Source organism: Amblyraja radiata, chromosome 2 (assembly GCF_010909765.2).
Source record: "Amblyraja radiata isolate CabotCenter1 chromosome 2, sAmbRad1.1.pri, whole genome shotgun sequence".
Lineage (NCBI taxonomy): Eukaryota > Metazoa > Chordata > Chondrichthyes > Rajiformes > Rajidae > Amblyraja > Amblyraja radiata.
Window position 1 is genome coordinate 135,184,651 of NC_045957.1, and position 22,286 is coordinate 135,206,936.

At 43.7% G+C, this 22,286-nt stretch overlaps 1 protein-coding gene and 1 long non-coding RNA gene across 6 annotated transcripts in view; one reads left to right on the forward strand and one right to left on the reverse strand.

Annotated features, from left to right (window-relative positions):
- The window catches only part of mpp7 (membrane palmitoylated protein 7), a 424,513-nt gene that overhangs the window by 252,894 nt on the left and 149,333 nt on the right, over positions 1-22,286 (reverse strand). The window lies entirely within an intron of this gene.
- Positions 3,786-15,123, forward strand: LOC116969376. The gene is made up of 3 exons (XR_004410742.1): positions 3,786-3,798; positions 14,958-14,964; positions 15,053-15,123. It is a non-coding gene; the product is annotated as an uncharacterized LOC116969376 (long non-coding RNA).

Genomic DNA, 22,286 nt, shown 5'->3' on the forward strand with positions numbered 1-22,286 from the left:
GAACGTACAAAACTCACATGCGGGGTTCCTCAGGGCTCCATTCTTGGAACCATTTTGTTCAACATTTATATGCTCCCCCTAGCTCAGATCGTAGAGCATTTTAACATATCCTACCACACTTATGCCGATGACACACAACTATATATCGCAGTGTCACCACATGACCATAGTCCCCTACACTCACTGAGCCAGTGTGTCAAACATATCAATGAGTGGATGAACTAGAACTTCCTCCAGCTCAATGCAAATAAGACAGAAATTATTGTCTTTGGTCCCAAAAAAACAAGGCTAGAGGTGAGTGCTCAACTCGACTCAATTGCACTGAAAACCACAGACAAAGCCAGAAACCTTGGTGTAGTTATGGACTCGGATTTGAATTTTAACAGCCATATAAAGACCATTACCAGATCTGCCTATTACCATCTAAAAAATATTGCAAGAATCAAGGGATTTCTGTCCAAAGAAGACACTGAAAAACTTGTTCATGCATATATTTTTAGTAGGTTAGATTATTGTAATGGCATCTTTACAGGTCTCAATAAAAAATCAATTAAACAACTGCAGCTTATCCAAAATGCCGCTGCCAGAGTCTTGACCAACACCAAGAAAATGGACCACATTACACCTGTCCTTAAATCTTTGCACTGGCTCCCTGTGTGTAAGAGGATAGATTTTAAAATTCTGTTACTGACCTACAAGGCACTGAATGGTCTAGGTCCAAAATACATCTCTGACCTACTTGTTGTATATGAGGCGCCTAGACTCCTCAGGTCTTCAGGGACAGGTTTACTCTGTGTTCCCAGGGTCAGAACTAAAAAGGCTGAAGCAGCATTCGGTTTTTATGCTCCACACCTGTGGAACAAGCTCCCTGAACACCTGAGGTGTGCACAGACTGTAAGCTCATTTAAATCAGGCCTAAAAACACTGTTGTTTACTATAACTTGTCCATAACCCGACATGCAGGTAATCTTAACCATCCAATTTTAACCCTTTTATGTGCTCTTTAAAATCGTTTTATTGTTTCATTGACGTTGTTTTATTATTCATACATTTGTCGTATTGCTTATTTTGCAATTTTTAATTATTGACTATTTTATTTTTTCTTTCCTGTAAAGCACCTTGAATTGCTGTTTGCACGAATGGTGCTATACAAATAAATTTGCCTTGCCTTGCCTTGCCTAGGCCATGATGCAGTCAGGAGTTTTTTCACAATGCACCTGCAAAAGTTTATTAAGAGTATTTAGTGACATATCAAACCTCTTTAAACTTCTAAGAGAGTATAGGTGCTACCTTTAAACTGATGTCCTACAGCAAACTGCCATGGCTTCTTTGACAGCTCTGATTAAACTTTTAGACAGAATGAGCCAAAAGGACAAGGCCAGGGCCAGCAAACACATGGAAACATCACAGCCTCCAAGTCTCATCCTATCCAGTCTTTGACAGGGCTTTAATTAAATTCCTGGAACTCACTACCTAACAACAATGTGCAAGAAATTTTAATATATGGACTGAAGCAGGTCAAGGTAGTGCTCTTTCTTAGGGATAAATGCTTGCCAGTAATTACGGTACATTGTAAATTAATTAAAATCAATGGTATTCTGAATCAAAAGTGATCATAAAGCTTTTCAAAAAATGCACCAAAATAAAAAAAATGAAAACTGTGGATGTTGATTACAGACTAATATTGTTATGACTAGGTTATGGCAGGAGGTAATCACACAAGAGTGCCCAAATGAACAGTGGGCACTATATGACTTAGTAGATTAATTTTTGGAAACTTTCTTCCATTGTAAATGATTGGCAGCTTTTCATTCAGCACTTGGCAGATTTCTCGCTAAATTACTTGGCGCTGTCAAATTAAGAAAGTTTTTAATTAACTCTAAAACATAAGTTCCCCACACTATTTCATATTGTATACATGTAGAATTGGTTAAAATGTGAAGGAATTAATATAATTCAAATTCATGTTAAGAATGATTTATCAATATGAAAGAATTACCAGAACCAGCAAAGAATTTAGGCAAAAGATATATTTCTTCTTAAAGATTGCAGAATTTAATTCTGCAACTGAACACCCCATTGCGATTCTTAACATAGTTCCTTCTTTACAAAATAAATTGAAATTTGAAATTTAGCTTCTTAATCTCTTCAATGAAAAGCAATGGATTTTGTTCACATTAACAGATGCATTACCTGGTTCAATAAAAGCATTCACACAATAGCTCTTTTAGAAACATAGAAACATAGAAATTAGGTGCAGGAGTAGGCCATTTGGCCCTTCGAGCCTGCACCGCCATTCAATATGATCATGGCTGATCATCCAACTCAGTATCCCTCTTTTTCCGCAGGTAGTCTTTAAAAGAACGTGTACATTTGATTTATTTTTGGAAAAATAGTTTACAAATTACATTATCACTGCATAGAACTCAAGAAGTTCTCTTGCAGATAGAAAAAAATAGGAATTCATCTTGTTAGAGACTATACCCCAGTGTATCACAGCCACAGCACACAGTAAATAACAGAAGTTTATAATAACTGTTGACAGGGGTTTGTTTTGACAATGTAGTCTGTGAACTCCATCACAGTTACAGACAGAGAACACGGCCAACTAGCTCTGTACTGCTTAAGGATGTCAAGGGGGCTGCTTCCAAACTGGACAGTCCCTTTTCCAAACTGTACTTTAAACTTTTGCAATCTCAATCAGATTATAGTTTAGAGATCTGAGAAGCAAATGTGGTGTGGTCTGCTCAGTCTCAACCTCAATTTCACAAACACAAATTTCCAATCTCAGCCAGGCTATCTGAAAAATGGGCAAATCCAGGCAAGACATGGATCCACACTAATCAAAGTCAAACTATTTAAAATGTTACATCGCTATTGTTGCACACAAAAAAAATCTGCAAAAATGATCATTTGCAAGCTATTACCTCATTGGAAAGTCTCGTGTTCTACACCATTTTTCTATTGTCATCGAGACATTCAACATGGAAAAACTGGCCCTTCAGCCCAACTCATCCATGCCGACTAGAAGTCCAACTAAGCTAGTTCCATTTGCCTGCATTTGGCCATATCCTCTAAACATTTCCTATCTATATACCTGTCTCTGTTATCATACCTGCCTCCACAGCTTCCTCTGGCAGCTCATTCCATATACCCCCAACCTCTGAAAAAATTGCCTCTTAGATTTCTTTCAAATATTTCCTTTCACCCTAAATCTGTCCTCTCTTTTTAGACTCCCCTCCCTGGACTGTGACCATCCACCTTATATATGTCCCTCAAGAGTTTATGGACCTCAATGAAGGTCATCCCTCAGACTCCTACTCGCTCTGGGGAAAATGACGCAGACTATGTAGCCTCTCTTAATAACTCAAGCCCTCCAGTCCCGATGCATCCTCATCATTCGTGCCTGCACACTTTTCAGCTTAATCCCATCCTTCCAATAGCTTTTGCAACCTCAATCAGATTATAGTTTAGAGATCTGAGAAGCAAGGGCGGTGTGGTCTGCTCACTCAACCTCAATTTTACAAACAAAAATGTCCAATCTTAACCAGTACACCAAATGTGGTATCATCAACAATTTGTACAGTTGCAACATTATGTTCCAACTCCTGTACTCAGTGCTCTGACCGATGAAGGCAAACGTGCCAAATGTCACCTTCCCCCTGTGCAGCAACACAAAAATTAAACGTGTTTGTTTCGTGAGTGCAATTAAACACAGATCCTAAGTAGCTCAGTCACTTAAAATGGCCAGATGGTTAGTTAACTGGACTGCAAAATCTTTCAAAGAATACTTTTGCAGTGATACCGACAGCCAAAACTCAATCAACCCATTCCTTAATAATAATTCTTGCTGAGAAACAATCATGGAACGGCATACAAAATAATAATCAACACAGCCAATTACATTTTGCTGGTATTATCAAAGAACAATACATTTTGTCCTATTTGGCCTTCTACCCGTGCTGTAATTTTCTTTCCTCAATCAGTATTCATCCAATTCCCTTAAAAGGCTTAAGTTGAATCTGTTTTCGTTTCCTGCTCAGGCAATTCAAATCCTAAATAACCATGCAAAGAAAAGAGTTTTTCTCCACATCATGATTTTGCAGAATACAACAAAAGAAAATCAGTCATTGCTCGCACACAATGTGTTTTATTTCTGCACAATGTTTTATGAGTGCCAGCCTTCAGGGATGTTCTTAGTTCACTTTTCACAGCACCATCAAACTTTGCCAAGTTTCTCCTCTAAAACTTCTTCTTCCTCAAGTCCCCAGCGGCTGGATTTATCAGGGCTCTGGCTCGGTGCCTGAACACCACCCACACAGCTGTTCCAGACACAGAGGGCTTCGTAGCTCATCCTCCGTAGCCAAGATGGACACAAAATGTTGGAGTAACTCAGCGGGAATGGCAGCATCTCTGGATAGAAGGAATGGGTGACATTTTCACACAAAGAGTTGTGAGTCTGGTGGAGGCCGGTTCTCTGGATACTTTCAAGAGAGAGCTAGATAGGGCTCTTAAAGAAAGCGGAGTCAGGGGATATGGGGAGAAGGCAGGAACGGGGTACTGATTGGGGATGATCAGCTATGATCACATTGAATGGCGGTGCTGGCTCGAAGGGCCGAATGGCCTACTCCTGCACCTATTGTCTATTGAGACCTTTCTTCAGACTGAGAGTCAGGGGTGAGGGAGACAGATATTGAAGGGTAATGTGAGAAAACAAAAGGTCAAAGCCAAGAGCTGTCCGCAAAGGTGTACGTCCCAAACATATACCAAGCCTTAGACCAACTAAAGCCCAAGGCCTTTGAAATATTTTTACATTTCTCCAGTCAATCGCATGTAAAAATTGTTCAAATAAACAATTACATGACCTAAACTTTGACCGGCAAAATTCTTGTAAACTTTGACCAGCAATGACACATTTTGCTTCGTTGAGAGTTATGTAAACTATCCATTTGTCTCCAGAGATGCTACTTGACCAGCATATTTCTCCCAGCTGTTACATCAATTAGTTGTCCAATGTAACCTTTACTGATAACACACCCATAGAAAACCTTGACATTTCCTTTTTTCTTTATTCATTCAAGAAATTATGGGATCTGCAGGCTGAGTCAGCATTTTATTGCCGTCCTCCTCAGCTTTGTTTCTCCATATCCTGCTCCTGAGAAAGTTCACCAGTGGAAATCATCTAGCTTTGAATGCCCTGCTCTTCCCTCGACTAGGAATTGTCTCAGTGCCACCTTAATCCTTTTCTCTTTCAATGCCATTTCATCTCGACCTCTGTCTTTCATTGAGTTTTTTCTGGAGCAGATCTTCATTAATATGTACAAAATACATAACCTCCTGTTAGCAGCATAATTCCACATTGGCTCTTTTCCTTTCTGCATAACTGAGCTAATTTTGATAATGTCATAACCTAACCAACATTCTAGAGATCTGCAACCATTCGATTCTGCAGGTCCAGATCCAAAATTCAAAGACATTAATCTGAAACATTTAAGAAAGAACTGCAGATGCTGGAAAAATCGAAGGTAGACAAAAATGCTGGAGAAACTCAGCGGTGGGGCAGCAACTATGGAGCGAAGGAATAGGTGACGTTTCGGGTCGAGACCCTTCTTCAGACTGATGAAACGTCACCTATTCCTTCGCTCCATAGATGCTGCCTCACCCGCTGAGCTTCTCCAGCATTTTTGTCTACCTTTAATCTGAAACATCAAATCTTTCTGCTCCACATATACTCTCTGCGTGCTTGGTATTTTCATCATTTTGTGCTGTATGTCAGGTTTCCAGCATCTGTTGTATTTACACTTGATCTAAATCCAGTAATATTTTTCTTGTTGAATGGAGGGCATACTGTTAAAGAAAATTCTTATGAAATTATCAGAGGTAATTCTCCTCCACTCTTCTGAATACAAACACTGATCCATTCAACACACAATTATATAATTTTACAATCACCCAATTATAACTACAAATAATGCTGAAACTCCACCAGCATTATTAGCACAGACTGGATTTGTGACCTTATACTTAATTTTTTTAAATGCCTCGTTCCTTCCTCCAACAGAAATCCATCAAAAAAAGAGCTTGCACACCTCGTGATTTACCTGAAATGATATTCATCTATGTTTGCCTCCAAGTTTCTACGGCCAACCTCAAGAATGAACAAGAGTCAAGAGTGTTCCCATGTTATTTGATAGACCATCAATGATAATTTCTCAAAGAGGATGAGTATTTTTGACTTGAAGAATTTGTTGTGCAGCAACTAAATAGCTAAGGGCGACTGAGTTTTACAATTTTAATCACTGCCTCTCAATCATCCACTTGATGAGTCATGATGACATAAATTTGTAAATGCCACATGTTTTTTAGTTACCAAAGAACCTTTGGGCATTGGACGAACAAAATGAGGGGCACACCATAGGTGAAAAAATAACTATCTCCTGCAGAGATTATAACCATCCTCACACTTGATTTACAACAGCATTACCCTAATTAATCCCCACCCCTCAATATCCTGGGGTCTATCATTAGAGTCATAGTGTGATACAAGCCCCGCAGCCCAACTTACCCTCACCGGCCAACATGTCCCAGATACACTAGTCCCACCTGCCTGCGTTTGATCCATTCCCACCAATTACTGAGTGGATGATCATCCATGATCATATTGAATGACGGTGCAGGCTCGAAGGGCCGAATGGCCTACTCCTGCACCTATTTTCTATGTTTCTATGTTTCTATCTTGTCCTCTCCATGTACCTATCTAACGGTTTCTTAAATGTTGGGATAGTCCCTGCCTCAACTACCACCTCTGGCAGCTTGCTCCATACACCCACCACCCTTTGTGTGAAAAAGTTACCCCTCAGATTCCTTTTAAATCTTTTCCTAGATTGTAGTAGGGGATAGAAAGAGATGGGGGAAGGACAGAGCTTGGCAAATGATAGTTGGATAAAGGTGAGGGTTTCTTTTGTTAGGCAAGTGGGTGGACAAAGATGACACAAAAGGGGACTAAAAGAGAGAAAAGGGTGACATGGAGAGAAAAGAGTGTTGATAAGGAGAGAATGTTTGAAAATGATGTGATGCGCTCATTGTGCTGTTAATGTATGAAATAGGTGCAAGAGGACGGTACGGGGAAACGGGTTGGATATTGCGCACCAGGGGCATGAAAGAGAGGGGGTGCAGGAAAGAATGGAGTGGGCTGTTACCCAAAATTATAAAATTCAATGTTCATACCGGCAGGCAGGAAGCCAACCAACCAGAATATGAGGTGCTGTTCCTCCAGTTTGCGTGTGGCTTCACTCTGGCAATGGAGGAGGCCCAGGAGAGAATGGTTGCTATGGTAATAGGCGGGTGTTTAGATTAGGCGGTCCAGCATGCCTTGGCGGACCAAGCACAAGCGTTCAGCCAAAATTGTCACCTAGTCTCTGCTTGGTCTCAGCGATGTAATGGAAGCACATAACAAGCACCAAATGCAGTAGATGAGGTTAGAGGAGGTCATGGAACTTCTGCCTCACCTAAGGGTGCTGGGGTCCCAAGATGGAGGTGAGGTAGGGGTGTTGGGGCAATGTTACATCTCATGCAGTTTCCATCTCAAGAGAATAGTACCTGGGGAGGGAGCCGCTAGGGTGGGAATGGAGAAGCAAATCAAGGAGTGCAGAGGGAGTGATCTCTGCAGGAAAGGGTGGGAATGGATACATGTGACTCGTGGTGGGAGGTGCAGGTGACGGAAATTTCAGAAAAAGTGTCAGATGCAGAGATTGGTGGGGTGCTATCCTTGTTCTGTCGGGGGGGGGAGCAAGAGCAAAATTGCAGGACACAGAGGTGACCCAGGTGAGGGATCCACTCACAACAGCAAAGGGGAAAATCACCTTTACTAACGAAAGAGGACATCTAGGATAGGTACACAAAAATGCTGGAGAAACTCAGCTGGTGCAGCAGAATCTATGGAGCGAAGGAGATAGGAAACATTTCGGGCCGATACCCTTCTTCAGACATCTAGGATATCCTGGAGTGGAATCCCATATTGATTTGCACCCAAATTTCATCGCCATAATTTGGACCCACCAATGATGATAGTTCTGACAAAGGGTCGCAGACCTGAGACATTGACTCTTTTTTTCCTTTCACTGGATGCTACCAACTAGATTAGCACTTCGGTCATTTCCACTTTTTAGATACACATGTCCACTTCATCAGCAGTGACTGCCTCTATCGTCAGCTTATCTGCTACAGTGCATATCGAACAAGGTCACACGCTGCAGTAGTTTGCTGTGGTCACTTCAGTGGCACCTAGGAAATATTCAATCACTTCTATCTCAATAGCCAAAGGTAGACAATGAATGGAATCATCAATTGCCGAGTTAACTTCCTGGTTGCACATCTACTTCAGTTGAAAATATTTTTTTCCAGAAACAGCTAAACATCAAGTTTGGCACTTAGACATTTGCATTGAAGTCTGAAAGTTAGTGAAACTTTGGAGACAAAATGCTACGAATTTGGAATGAAGAGTTGGCATTTCACAATATGTTTTGACATCCTGTGGTTTTCTCTTTGATAACAGATTTGTTCAGTTGATGTCTACAAGGAGACGTGTGATGGGCATGTTGTGTCACAATGTAATTTCCCTGAAGTGAACATGCAGAGTCTTCAACAGATGTCCAAAGTATTATTAGGTTCAAGGGCTTCAATTATTCAGACAAAAAGTAATACTAAATGTTTAAGCAACACACATCCATTATGGCCAAAAGATGTTCGAAAGACTCAGAATGTTAGGAAGTATGTGCGGCAAAAGAAACAAGGTTAATTTTTCAGGCTGAAAATTCTTCTTCAGTCCTGGGAAAGAGAGAAAAAAAGTGGTCATAGAGTGAGAGAGTGTGGAAACTCGCCCGCACCGGCCAACAATGTCTCAGCTACACTAGTCCCACTTGACTGCGCCTGGTCCATATATCCCCCCAAACCTGTCCGATCCATGTACCTGTCTGTTTCTTAAATGATGGGATAGTCCCAGCCTCAACTACCTCCTCTGGCAGCTTGTTCCATACATCCACAACCCTTTGTGTGAAACACATACTCCTCAGATTCCTATGTTTAAGAAAGAACTGCAGGTGCTGGAAAAATCGAAGGTAGACAAAAATGCTGGAGGAACTCAGCGGGTGAGGCAGCATCTATGTAGAGAAGGAATAGGCGACATTCCACTCTGGCAATGGAGGAGGCCCAGGACAGAAATGTCGGATTCGGAATGGGAGGGGGAGTTGAAGTGCTGAGTAACCGGAGATCAGATTGGTCAGTGCGAACTGTGCGGAGGTGTTGGGCGAAGTGATCGCCAAGCCTGCGCTTGGTCTCACCGATGTAGAGAGATTGACACCTGGAAAAGCGGATGCAGTAGATGAGGTTGGAGGAGGTGCAGGTGAACCTCTGCCTCACCTAGAAAGACTGCTTGGGTCTTTGGATGGAGTCGAGGAGGGAGGTAAAGCGACAAGTGTAGCATTTCCTGCGGTTGCAAGGGAAAGTACCCAGAGGAGCAGCACCTCATATTTCGCTTGGGTAGTTTACACCCAGCGGTATGAACATTTGACTTCTCTAATTTCAGTAAGTCCTTGCTTTCTCCCTCCTTCCCCTCCCCAGCCTTCTTCACCACTCAGTCTACTTGTGCTGCCACATTCAGGGAATTATGGACCCCAAATGTCACAAACAGAGCAATGAAATTCTTACTTGCAGCAGCACAACAGAATATGTAGACATACACGTAAAACAGACAGACGATAATAGTGCAAAAAGACAAAACCAATGCCCCCAAGTCTATGTGGTTCAGAGCTTATTTGGAGGTTGTAGTATTTGTAGGTGTTGATGGTTGTGGGGAAGCGGCTGCTCCTGAACCTGAACGTTACAGTTTTCAGGCAGGAGTGAAATGAGAATGTGGTCAGGGTGGTTACACTCTGTCAGAGACGGAACATTGAGGGAGCACCGCACCGAGAGAGAGAGAGCGCTGAGGGAGAGACGCATTATCACGAAGGACGTGTTGCACGGTGAGAAACGGAGCCCCACACTGTCAGTGAGGGAGAGTCGTATGGTGCGAGAAGGGGCGCTGAGAGAGTGTTGCACTGGGTTTTTTTTGTTTTGGTTTTTTTATACACCAATTTACTATTTATTTTCAATTTATGTACACCTTTACTTTAAACTCCTGATGGGGACAGCATACTCGAATCCTATACCCAATAGCCTTCGCAGGCAGATTACTTTTGAACTTGGCACGGACCATGCCACTGTTAACATGAGAATTAGTCACTTTACTCCAAATGACACGAGTTTTATTTGGTTGACAGTGTTGTTCTTTGCCTTGTAGTCAGCGGCACATCTCTTGCCCAGGGTGCTGCACTGTTGGAGAGGGAGTGCCGCACCATCAGTGAGGGAGAGTCGCACAGGGCTCCACTGTGAGGGAGAGTCCCATGGTGACCGCACCGTCACTGAGGCAGCATGGACTTGTGAGAGAGGGAGTGCCGCACACAGAGTTGGTGACCAAGCGGGATCCTGCACTGTCAGAGAGGGAGCCCCACACTGTGAGAGAGCTGGCCGCATGGATGGGAGAGATCGTCACACACAGAGATGTTGACCTACCGGGTCCTGCAGTCAGAGCGAGGGGTTCTGACGTTTACAAATAAAAAGTTAAAACCCCCTCAGTGACATCAGAGACCAGCAAGTAGCCGATTGGCTGGTGAAAATAACAGCCTTTGGTGGCTCTTTGCAGCTTCATTAGGAAAAGGAAGAGTAAACGGCTGAAACATCAACCAGTGATCCATAGCTCACTCATCATCAGGCTGCCACAACCCTGAACTACTGCTCTGGTACACACACACACACACAACTGCCCTCCTCACTGAGAAACTATTATTCACAATCCACGCCGCTAACACACCAACAAAGATATTTTATACACAAGGAACCGCAGATGCTGGTCTACGCAAAAAATAGTGAAAGGCCTGGATGGAGTGGATGTAGAGAGGCTGCTTCCACTAGTGGGAGAGTTTAGGACCAGAGGGCACAGCCTCAGAATTAAAGGATATACCTTTTGGAAGGAGATGAGTTGGAATTTCTTTAGTCAGAGGGTGGTGAATCAGGGGAATTCATTGCCACAGGCGGTTGTGCAGGCCAAGTCAATGGATATTTTTAAGGCGGAGATAGATAGATAGATTTTTTGATTAATATGGTGTCAGAGGTTATGGGGATAATGCAGGAGAGTGGGGTTAGGAGGAAGAGAAAGATCAGCTATGATTGAATGGCGGAATAGACTTAATTGGCCGAATGGCCTAATTTTATTCCTATCACATGAAATTATGTGCCTTTTCCCTGGATGGAAATGTTCACATGCATCACTCCGTAGCTCCTTAAGTATTCGGAAGATCTTAGCCCTCTAACCGCCATTATGTCATCAACAACTTTAACTGCTATACCATACCAACATACAATGTCTTTCAACTTTCAAATAATCTTCACAATCAAACACAACAATAAAAAAATAACAGGTGTTCAAAAGGGAACTGCAGATGCTGGAATATCGAAGGTACACAAAATTGCTGGAGGAACTCAGCGGGTGCAGCAGCATCTATGGAGCGAAGGAAATAGGCGACGTTTCGGGCCGAAACCCTTCTTCAAAAATAACATATTAGTTTATAAACTTGTTAATATTTTCAACTAGAATAGGTCAAGAAATAATATATTTAAAGTAAACACGATTTCACATCATGCATTTTCATGGCCATAATTTAATTCTTAATATATTATATGGTGTGTAGTTCTGGACGACCCATTACAGGAGGTTGTGGAGGCTTTGGATAGAGTGCAGAATGCTGCCTGGATTAGGCAGTATTAGTTATAAAGAAAGGTTGGGCAAACTTGAAGTGTTTAAGAAAGAACTGCAGATGCTGGTAAAATCGAAGGTAGATACAAAATGCTGGAGAAACTCAGCAGGTGAAGCAACATCTATGTAGAGAAGGAATTGGCGACGTTTCGGGTCGAGACCCTTCTTCAGATTGATGTCAGGGGAGGGGATAGGACAAAGAAAGAAAGCGGGCGGAGACAGTGGGACCAGTGGGAGGACTGGGAAGGGGGAGGGGAAGGAAAGAGAGAGCAAGAGCTACCCGAAGTTAGAGAAGTCAACGTTCATATCGCTGGGGTGTAAGCTAAACAAGCGAAATATGAGATGCTGTTCCTCCAATTTGCACTGGGCCTCACTCTGACAATGGAGGAGGCCCTGGACAGAAAGGTCAGATATGGAATGGGAGGGCGACTTGAAGTGCTGGGCCACCAGTAATTTAGCTTGGTTAAGACGGATTGAGCGGAGGTGTTCAGCGAAACGATCGCCGAGCCTGCGCTTGGTCTCCCTGATGACGAGAAGTTTGGAGGAGGTGCAAGTAAACCTCTGCCTCACCTGGAAAGACTGTTTGCGTCTTCGGATGGAGTCGAGGGGGAGGTAAAGTGACAGGTGTTGCATCTCCTGCAGTTGCAGGGGAAAGTACCTGGGGAGGGGGTGGTTTGGGTAGGAAGGGATGAGTTGACCAGGGAGTTACGGAAGGAAAGAACTTTGCGGAAAGGGGTGGAGATGGGAAGATATGGCCAGTAGTGGGATCCCTTTGGAGGTGGCGAAAATGTTGGATTATATGTTGTATGCGACGGCTGATGGGGTGGAAAGCGAGGACAAGGAGGACTCTGTCCTTGTTCCGAGAGGGGGGGGGGGACGGGGAGTAAGAGCAGAGCTGCGGGATATCGAGGAGACCCTAGTGAGTGCCTCATCTATAATGGAAGAGGGGAACCCCCGATCCCTAAAGAATGAGGACATCTCCAATGCGCTGGTGTGGAAAACCTCGTCCCGGGCGCAGATGGAGGAATTGGGAGTAGGGGATAGAGTCTTTACAAGGAGAAGGGTGGGACGAAGTGTGGTCAAGATAGCTGTGGGAGTCAGTAGGTTTATAGTAGATGTCAGTCAATATTTATAAAGTGAGCATGCAGGTACAGCAGGCAGTGAAGAAAGCGAATGGCATGTTGGCCTACGTAACAAGAGGGGTTGAGTATAGGAGCATCTTGCAGGTCCTTCTGCAGTTGTACAGGGGCCTAGTGAGACCACACCTGGAGTATTGTGTGCAGTATAGGTCCCCTAATTTGAGGAAGGACATTCTTGCTATTCAGGGAGTGCAGCGTAGGTTCACAAGGATAATTCACGAGTTGGCGGGACTGTCATATGCTGAGAGAATGGAGCGGCTGGGCTTGTATGCTCTGGAATTTAGAAGGATAAGAGGGGATCTTATTGAAACATATAAGATTATTAACATGTTCCCAATGTTGGGGGAGTCCAGAACCAGGGGCCACAGTTTAAGAATAAGGGGTAAGGCATTTAGAACGGAGATGATGAACCATTTTTGTGAATGTGGAATTCTCTGCCTCAGAGGGCGGTGGAGGCCAGTTCTTTGGATACTTTCAAGAGAGAGCTAGATAGGGCTCTTAAAGATAGCGGAGTCAGGGGATATGGGGAGAAGGCAGGAACGGGGTACTGATTGTGGATGATCAGCCATGATCACATTGAATGGCTGTGCTGGCTCGAAGGGCCGAATGGCCTACTCCTGCACCTATTGTCTATAGTCTATTTACAGTATGTTTATAGTAGATGTCGGTCAATAGTCTGTTAACAGTACGTTTATAGTAAACAAATTGAATTTTCAGTGGGTTTGTAGCAAACCTGAATTGTTTTCTCTCGAGTGCTGGATGTTGTGGTTGAGATATACTTTTGGGAGGTAATAAGAACCCTTTTCCCAAGATGGAAATGTCAAAAACTAGAGGGCCTAGCTTTAATGTGAATAGGGGAAAGTTTAAAAGAGATGTGCGTTGCAAGTTGTGCAGAGTCATGCTGGCTGCCTGGAATGTGCTGTGTGTGCATGGAACATGCTGCCTGGGTTGGTCGTGGTGGCAGATAAAATAAGGTTGAAGAGGCTTTAACTGGCCACAGGGATATGCAGGGCTTGGAGGAATATGGATCCTGTGAAGGCAAAGGAAATTAATTTTACTTGGCATAATTTTTGGCACAGATATTGTGGAACGCAGGGCGGTTCTTATACTACTATATATAGATATTGTATGATCTATATATACCAAATAATTGAGATATTCAATACAAAATGAATGTGAATTTTCCAACTACAAATAACCAGGAGCATTAGTGCTCATTGGGCATGAATCCTGAAACAGCTGCCTCGCTGAAAGGACAATGCATCATGTGCGAACCCAAACATAGGCTGCTAGTTCATTATTAGTCCGAGGTAGAGGAATGAAGGTTTACAGCTGAGCTTACTCCAACTGCACACAAAATGTACACATGCATTTGTGAAAAATGTAAATCCCCACACAGTAATCAGAGGGATCCAGAGCTGTCCACTTTACACTGGGAACACAGATGGGGAAAAAAAATTCCAACCCATAAAATTATGAAGCTTGAATTTAACCAGTAAATGTTTGTATATTTATCCCAATAGAGTTGTTTCTATTTATTCATTTTGTATTATCAGGGCAGTATTGGACGAAGTAGTTTACTGACCCTAAACAACAACTGTCCATTCCCTCCACAGATGCTGCATGATCCAGAGTTCCTCCAACACTTTGTGTTTTGCTCAAGATTCCAGCATTTAATGCTTTTGAGCAGCGAGTTATTCCAATGAAGATACTCCTACAGTGCAGTTGGGAAGAGTATCAGTGTGTGGGGGGATTGTGTGGGGGGGGGGGTGTGTGAGGGGAAGGGGGGTTGTGGGCGGGGGGGGGGGGGGGGGGGGGGGGGGGGGATGTGTGGTGGGGTTGTGTGTGAGGGGGTTGTGTGGGGGGGGGGGGTTGGGGGGTATGTGTGGGCGGGAGTGTGTGTGAGTGAGTTGTGGGGGGAGAGGGGTTTGTGTGCGGAGGGGAGTGAGCTCGGAGAAAAGACGGGGAAGAGCCATGGTGGAGAGGGGGGCATCACGGGGGGGGGGGGAGGAGGAGCCAGCGAGGGGGATCAGAGGGGTAGTGGCTGGAATTGGTCCTCCAGAAGTACGTGCTTCGGTGTTACTAAACCTGGCTGGTCCTGAGGCAATGAAACGTGCGGATCGTATTACATTTTACTTTTCCCGACTTAATTCAGTCTGAGTAGCTGCTAGTTACTGTAATGTCCTGCAGACCAATGCTGTAAGTGGATTTTAATAAACATGTGTTATATCTTGCCGTGCTTACGACGAGACTCATTACAGTGCAAAGCTTAGAGTGTTGCTGCAGCTGCAATTGCTCTCATCAATACTGCATACACCATTATGGTCCTCATTTTTGCCAAGTACACTGGGCAGTAAAAAACAGGATTGAACTTGCCATGTTTTTTGTACACAAGACACAGCCAGATGTTGCTGTTGTGATTATATTCATATAGCTTAGCTAGAGGTATGGTTTATAGAACAGGGAAATAAATCAATTTAGTTCTTGAATAATGCCATTTAAACCTATTTCTTTGATCTTCAAAGTGAGGATTTGTGATCGGCACCAGAATGAAAGGTTACCAGGGATAGTAGGTGTTAGGGATTAACATGGCACAGTGATGGTATAATTATGATACAACGAACTGCAGAGGGGTTGATGTGCACCTCCGCTAATCTCATCTACTGCATTCAGCTTTCCCCATGCATTCCTCTTTTGCATTTGTCGAGACCAAGCATAAATTTGGCGACTTCTTTGCCGGACACTTGCGCTCAGTCCGCCAAGGCCTAGCCCAGTTGTTAACTATTTTGATTCTCATTTCCATACTGATCTTTCTGTCCTGTATTGCCAGACTGAGCCCACATGTAAACTGATGCAAAAGTACCTCATATACACTTGGGTACTAACAACCCAATGGCAGAAGAACATAAAATTCTCAAAATTTAGGGGACTAACCTACTAACTCTCCCTCTTCCCTGTGCCCACCTGGATTCACAGCTATTTCACCCCCCCCCCCCACATCCGCTTCTACCTATATTTTGTCCTCTGACATCACATCTCAGGCTTCTTCTATCCTAACCTCACACTTTTTGTCTTTTCATCTCAGGTCTTTGTCCAATCAAAACACCCCTGATCCACCTGTACATCCTGGGGAACGGCTGCTAATCAGCAGCTGTCCGTTCAATTCACTTTTTTAATTCGTTTTTAGTGAATTTTGTCATATGTTTGTTGGGGAATTTGACTTTTTTTATCTGGGGGGGAAGGGGGAAACTATTTTCTAGGTCCCTACCTGGTCGGTGAGGCAGCTTTTTCCCCGGGTTGCACCGTCGACCCGTCCTTGCGGCCTACCTTCAGCTTCGGTGGCGGCACAGCGCTGGAGCGCTATCACGGAGCGGAGCGGGCGATGCCTTGCCTGGGTCGCCGCGCTGGAGCTCCGGTATGCTGAGACCGCCGTAATCAACACCGTCGAGCTGCGGGACTGTGGAGCGGCCGACTTTAACATCGGGAGCCTCGGAGCACCAACCGACGCGGCCCTGTCGGCTTTGGAATGCCACAGACTCCGGTAGGGAATCGGCCGTCCCAGCCGCTGTGAGGACTCTCCCGACGCTGGAGCAACACCACCCGGCGAGAACGGCCAGGACCATCGGGCCTCCGTAGAGGCAACTGTGGAGGCCTCAATAGGCCTGACTATGGGAGAACTGGGGATGGGGACTGGACATTGTGCCTTCCCCCACAGTGGTAATCATTGTGGGGGGATGTTTTTCTGTGTGTAAATGATTATTTTATTCTGTGTCCAAGATGGCTGCCGGAAGGGAGAGTGTACGCTGGCGCGCTTTACCTGCCGCTGCTCTCTCTTCATATGTTGCCTGGATTTCAACAACTAAGTTACAGAGATAGGTTAAATAAGTTAGGTCTTTATTCTCTGGAGCGCAGAAGGTTAAGGGGGGACTTGATAGAGGTCTTTAAAATGATGAGAGGGATAGACAGAGTTGATGTGATCAAGCTTTTCCCTTTGAGAATAGGGAAGATTCAAACAAGAGGACATGACTTCAGAATTAAGGGACAGAAGTTTAGGGGTAACATGAGGGGGAACTTCTTTACTCAGAGAGTGGTAGCGGTGTGGAATGAGCTTCCAGTGGAAGTGGTGGCGGCAGGTTCGTTGGTATCATTTAAAAATAAATTGGATAGGCATATGGATGAGAAGGGAATGGAGGGTTATGGTATGAGTGCAGGCAGGTGGGACTAAGGGAAAAAAGTTGTTCGGCACGGACTTGTAGGGCCGAGATGGCCTGTTTCCGTGCTGTAATTGTTATATGGTTATATGGTTATATTGTGTTTTTAATTTTTGTCTTTGGATTGAATTCTGTCTTTAATTTGTGTACTGGTGATGTCTTTACTATTTATTTAATTCCGCTTACATGTTTTTACTCTATTTGCTAAATTTTGTACGGTGTCCTTGAGACTCTTGAAAGGCGCCCATAAATAAAATGTATTATTATTTATTATTATCACTTGTCAGGCTTCGCCCTACTCTCAGCTTCCTCCCCCTCACCCCCCTCCCCCACAAAAAAAGTCTGAAGGAAGGACCCAACCTGAAGCATTTCAGAGATGCTGCTGACCTGCTGAGGTACTCCAGCCTTTTGTATCTTTTCATAGTATAATTACAATTGATTTAATTAATGCATGCCAGAACCAGACTTCAAAAGATTTGCAAAATCAAGCCACAATTGATTTTGAAATCAGATAAACGTTACATGTGCTTGTGAAGGGAATAGGCTACAGGCTTGCAGAAAGACGCCACTTCAGATATGTTCTAGAAAACAAACAAGGTAATATTTGATCTCTAAATAGAGCCAAGTATTAGGACCGCAAAAGTCCGGAATATACAGCGCAGAAACAGGCCCGACGCCCAACCTGTCCTGAGCTCGTCCCATTTGCCAGCTTTTGGCCCAGATCTCTCTAAACCTTTGTTATCCATGAACCTGGCCAATTACATTTCTAAACCACAGTAACACTTGTTCAGGCAGCTCATTCCATGTACTCGTTCATGCCTTCCAGTCCCAGCAACAATGTTGTGAATATTTTCTGCACCCTCTCTAATTTTAAATCTCGGTGAAAAAACAAAGATGCCCTTGAGACATTTTCATATGCATGAAACAAATGTGCAGATAACAGGATTACATTAATTGAACTACATATGAATGGCTTTGAGGCGACGACGGTGGTCGAACGGGCAAAGTGAACGAAGAGGCGGTGGAAGGAAGGTGCACCTTACGAGTCGGGGGGGGGGGGGGCTCTCAGAAGCCTGCAGTCGAAGCAGCTGGGGAGGCGGTGCGAGTCAGGGGTCCATCTGCTATAACCGAATATAATCCGTTCTAAAGGGGTCTGCTAAAACAAGAGTCTCACTGTATTGATGTGAACTATCTTATCTGAATGAAGCCGTCTTGTCTTCACACGTAATATATATTCAGGGCTGAATATACATTTTTTTATGGAACCAGGTGTGGAAGGAACCTCTGCACTGTAAATATTGAAGTTGTATTTGACCATTTGTTATTATATTTGTACCCGAAAATGTACAAAAAGCAGAAACATTTTAAATTTAGAGAGGTTCATCTCCCATGTCTCCCCTGTGACATGGGAGATGCTTGTGATGAATGAAGGCCAGTTACATCTATAGCTTGAGTGTGAGATGCCCTTTGCAGAACAGTGGGAACGTGAAACTGGTTACAATCGAATTAGTCCTGATCTAGTTAGTTAGTTTAGTTTAGTATCATGTGGTCCGAGGTACAGTGAAAAGCTTTTTGTTGTGTGCTATCCAGTCAGCAGAAAGACAACACATGATTACAATCAAGTCCGTTTATAGTGTATAGATACATAAGGGAATAATGTTTAGTGGAAGGTAAAGCCAGCAAAGTCCGATCAAGGATAGTCCGAGGGTCACCAATGAGGTGGATAGCAGTTCAGCGTAGCTCTCTGGCTGTGGTAGGATGATTCAGTTGCCTGATAGCAGCTGGGAAGTAACTGTCCCTGAATCTTACTGAAGAACAGAGCAGGCTTGAGAATTAAGTGACCTGCTCTTCCCCCTACTTCATTTTTTTAAATGTAGAATTAATGGAGGTTAATCTCAAATCAATGTTGGTAATTCAGCAAGTCATCTTTGGAGAGATAAAATTATTTATTATTTCAGATTGATGACTGCAGCAGAACTCATAAAAATTGGAGACAAAAACATTTACATTGGAAGAACAAGGGAGGGTAGACAGAACAAAAGTCTATGACGGAATAGGGAACTGGAGTTATTTTATGGACAAATGGACGGTGAATAACCACAGATAAGACCATCTGAGATGTTGAAAGTAGGAAGATATGAATGAAAACTAAAGATACAAAAATAGGAGAGAGAATCATATGTCAGCTTTTGTGAGGACAGTTGCATTCCAACTAGGACCCAGACCTGGTTCAACAACGACAAGCCCTGGCTTACCACAGAACTCAGACAGCTCCGACAGTCTAAAGAGGAAGCCTACAGGAGCGGGGTTGCAGACCTCTACAGGCAGGCAAAGCACAAGCTGAGAAGAGGAATCAGAGCTGCCAAGAAAAAAACGTTGAGGAGCAATTTCTCAGCTAATGACTCTTCTTCAGTTTGGAAGGGCTTGCAAGAAATCACCAGCTACAAGAGGAAAACTCTCCGCTGCCCAACGACCTGAATGAGTTGTACTGCAGGTTTGACAAGCAGAAACGTAACCCTGGTACCACCTCCCCAACCAACACAGCCAGACCCCGATCTGCAAAGACTCGACCCTTCTACACCCACTCCTCCCCAATCACCACTTCACACCTACTTAAACCAAGACTCCAGTCTGAAAAGACTGGACCCTTTCCCACTCACCCCTCTCTAATCGCCACTTAACACCTAATTACCCACCCCCTCCGTGCTGCACAACATCATCAACAATAAAAATAGAGGAGGTGGAGAAGCTGTTCAGAAGGCAGAAAAGCCAGAAATCTCCAGGACCGCACAATGTTCCCCCCTCTACTCTCAAGCTCTGTGTCGAACAACTGGCACCGGTCTACACAGACATTTTCAACCAGTCCTGCAGACCTGTACTGTCCCTGCCTGCATCAAAGCCTCTACTATTGTCCCTATGCCCAAAAAGGCAAGGATTACTGGTCTTAATGACTACAGGCCTGTTGCACTGACCTCTGTAGTTATGAAGACCCTTGAAAGGCTTGTGCTGGCCAAGCTGAAAAATATCACAAACCCCCTGCTGGACCCTCTATAATTTGCATATTGGGCCAATAGATCTGTGGATGACGCAGTCAACCTGGGCCAGCACTTCATCCTCCAGCTCCTAGAGCGCCAGGGCACCAAGGATTTTGTTTGTTGATTTTAGCTGTGCATTCAACACCATTGTTCCAGAGCTACTACACTCCAAACTTTCCAAGTTGATTGTTCCTGCACCCCTCTGTTGGTGGATCACCAGCTTCCTGACAGACAGGGAACAGCATGTCAGGCTGGGAAAGCATATCTCGGTCCCGCAGACCCTCAGCATAGGAGCACCGCAAGGCTGCGTACTCTCGCCTCTCCTTTACTCTCTCTACACCAATTACTGCACCTCCACTGACTCCTCTGTCAAGTTTCTCAAGTTTGCAGACAATTATAGAATTTAGGAGAGCTCCCCCTCCCCTCACCCCACTCATCATCAACAACACCACAGTCACATCTGTGGGGTCTTTTAAGTTCCTGAGAACCATCATCTCCAAGGACCTTAAATGGGGGGCTGCCATCGACTCCACAGTCAAAAAGGCACAGCAGAGGATGTACTTCCTACAGCAGCTGAGGAAGCACAATCTGCCACAGGCAATGATGGTCCAATTCTATACGGCCATCGTAGAGTCTGTTCTCACCCTCTCCATCATGGTCTGGTTTGGCTCAACCACCTAACACGACATCCGGAGGCTGCAGCGAATCGTTCGATCAGCTGAGAAGGTTATTCGCTGCAACCTTCCCTCCATTGACGACCTGTACATTGCAAGGGCCAGGAAGCGAGCGGGCAAGATCATCTCTGACCCCTCTCACCCTGGCCACAAACTCTTTGAATCACTTCACTCTGGAAGGCGACTCCAGACTGTCAAAGCTGCCACAGCCAGACATAAAAACAGCTTTTTTTCCACGAGTAGTCGCTCTATTCAATAACCAAACATATGTAGCTTCCTTTTGCTCTGGTATTTTATTTAATTCGCATGTTTAATCAATAATGTTTTATTTTTAATGTTGAATGGTTTATGTGCCATTCCTAACTGTCACTGTATGTCATGTTGTCACTTGCGGGCGGAGCATCAAGGCAAATTCCTTGTATGTGGATACTTGGCCAATAAACGTATTCATTCATTCATTCATTCAAATACTGACAAGGCTGAACTGAATTAATCATCATGAATCATTGAATTCAATGTTGAATCTATAAAGGTGGAATAAGCACAAGTTATCGGACATGGTTATGTTATGTTGAGCTTCAATTGAATAGTATGGGAAGCCAAAGACAGAGTGACGAGGAACTGGAAGCTTGGGGTCACCCGAGCACAAAGCTCTTGCAAAATTGTCACTCAATCTAATCACAGTTCCCCAAGGGATGACTATATTGTGAGTGTTGATTGCAGTATGTGACAATTGAAAGTGAATTGTTGCTATTAGATCTTGAGTGGCATTAGCAAAGGTGGTAAAGGTTGTTTCAGCTGCAATTGCATAGGGAAGTGCTGCAATAAGGAGAATGGGTTTAGTAGAATGGGAAAGTTGTATTTGCTGTCTATTGCTGTTCGTTAACAAGCTCTCCAAGAATATTTCTGAACGAAATTTGCAATTTCATACAGAAGTAATGAGTGGAATTTCTATCAGAATGTGAAATTAGCAGTTTACAAACGTTCAAACAATTAGCTCAACAGGATTTGTAGTAGCTCAGTATCATAAGACAAATCGGAATAAAACTATTAAAAATTGATATGAAAATATAACACCATATAGAATTCTCAGAAGTTTAAAAGGAAATCACAAAGCATGTCCTTATAATTTGGAAACATGAACTCTGTGACAATACAGCTCTCAATCACATTGGTTATTGTGTGTCATAAATATGGATTAAAAATAAAACTGTTGAGCGTATTTTTTTTTTTCAGATACATCAAAGAATTTTCATTCTAGGTACCGAGATACACTTCAGGACAGAAAAGCTGTCATTCCCATGTGCTAGTAATATTAAAAAATGATGCCGTCCCAATGTTTTAACTTCCTTTTTTTTTTGAAAGGTTTAACTGCTCAA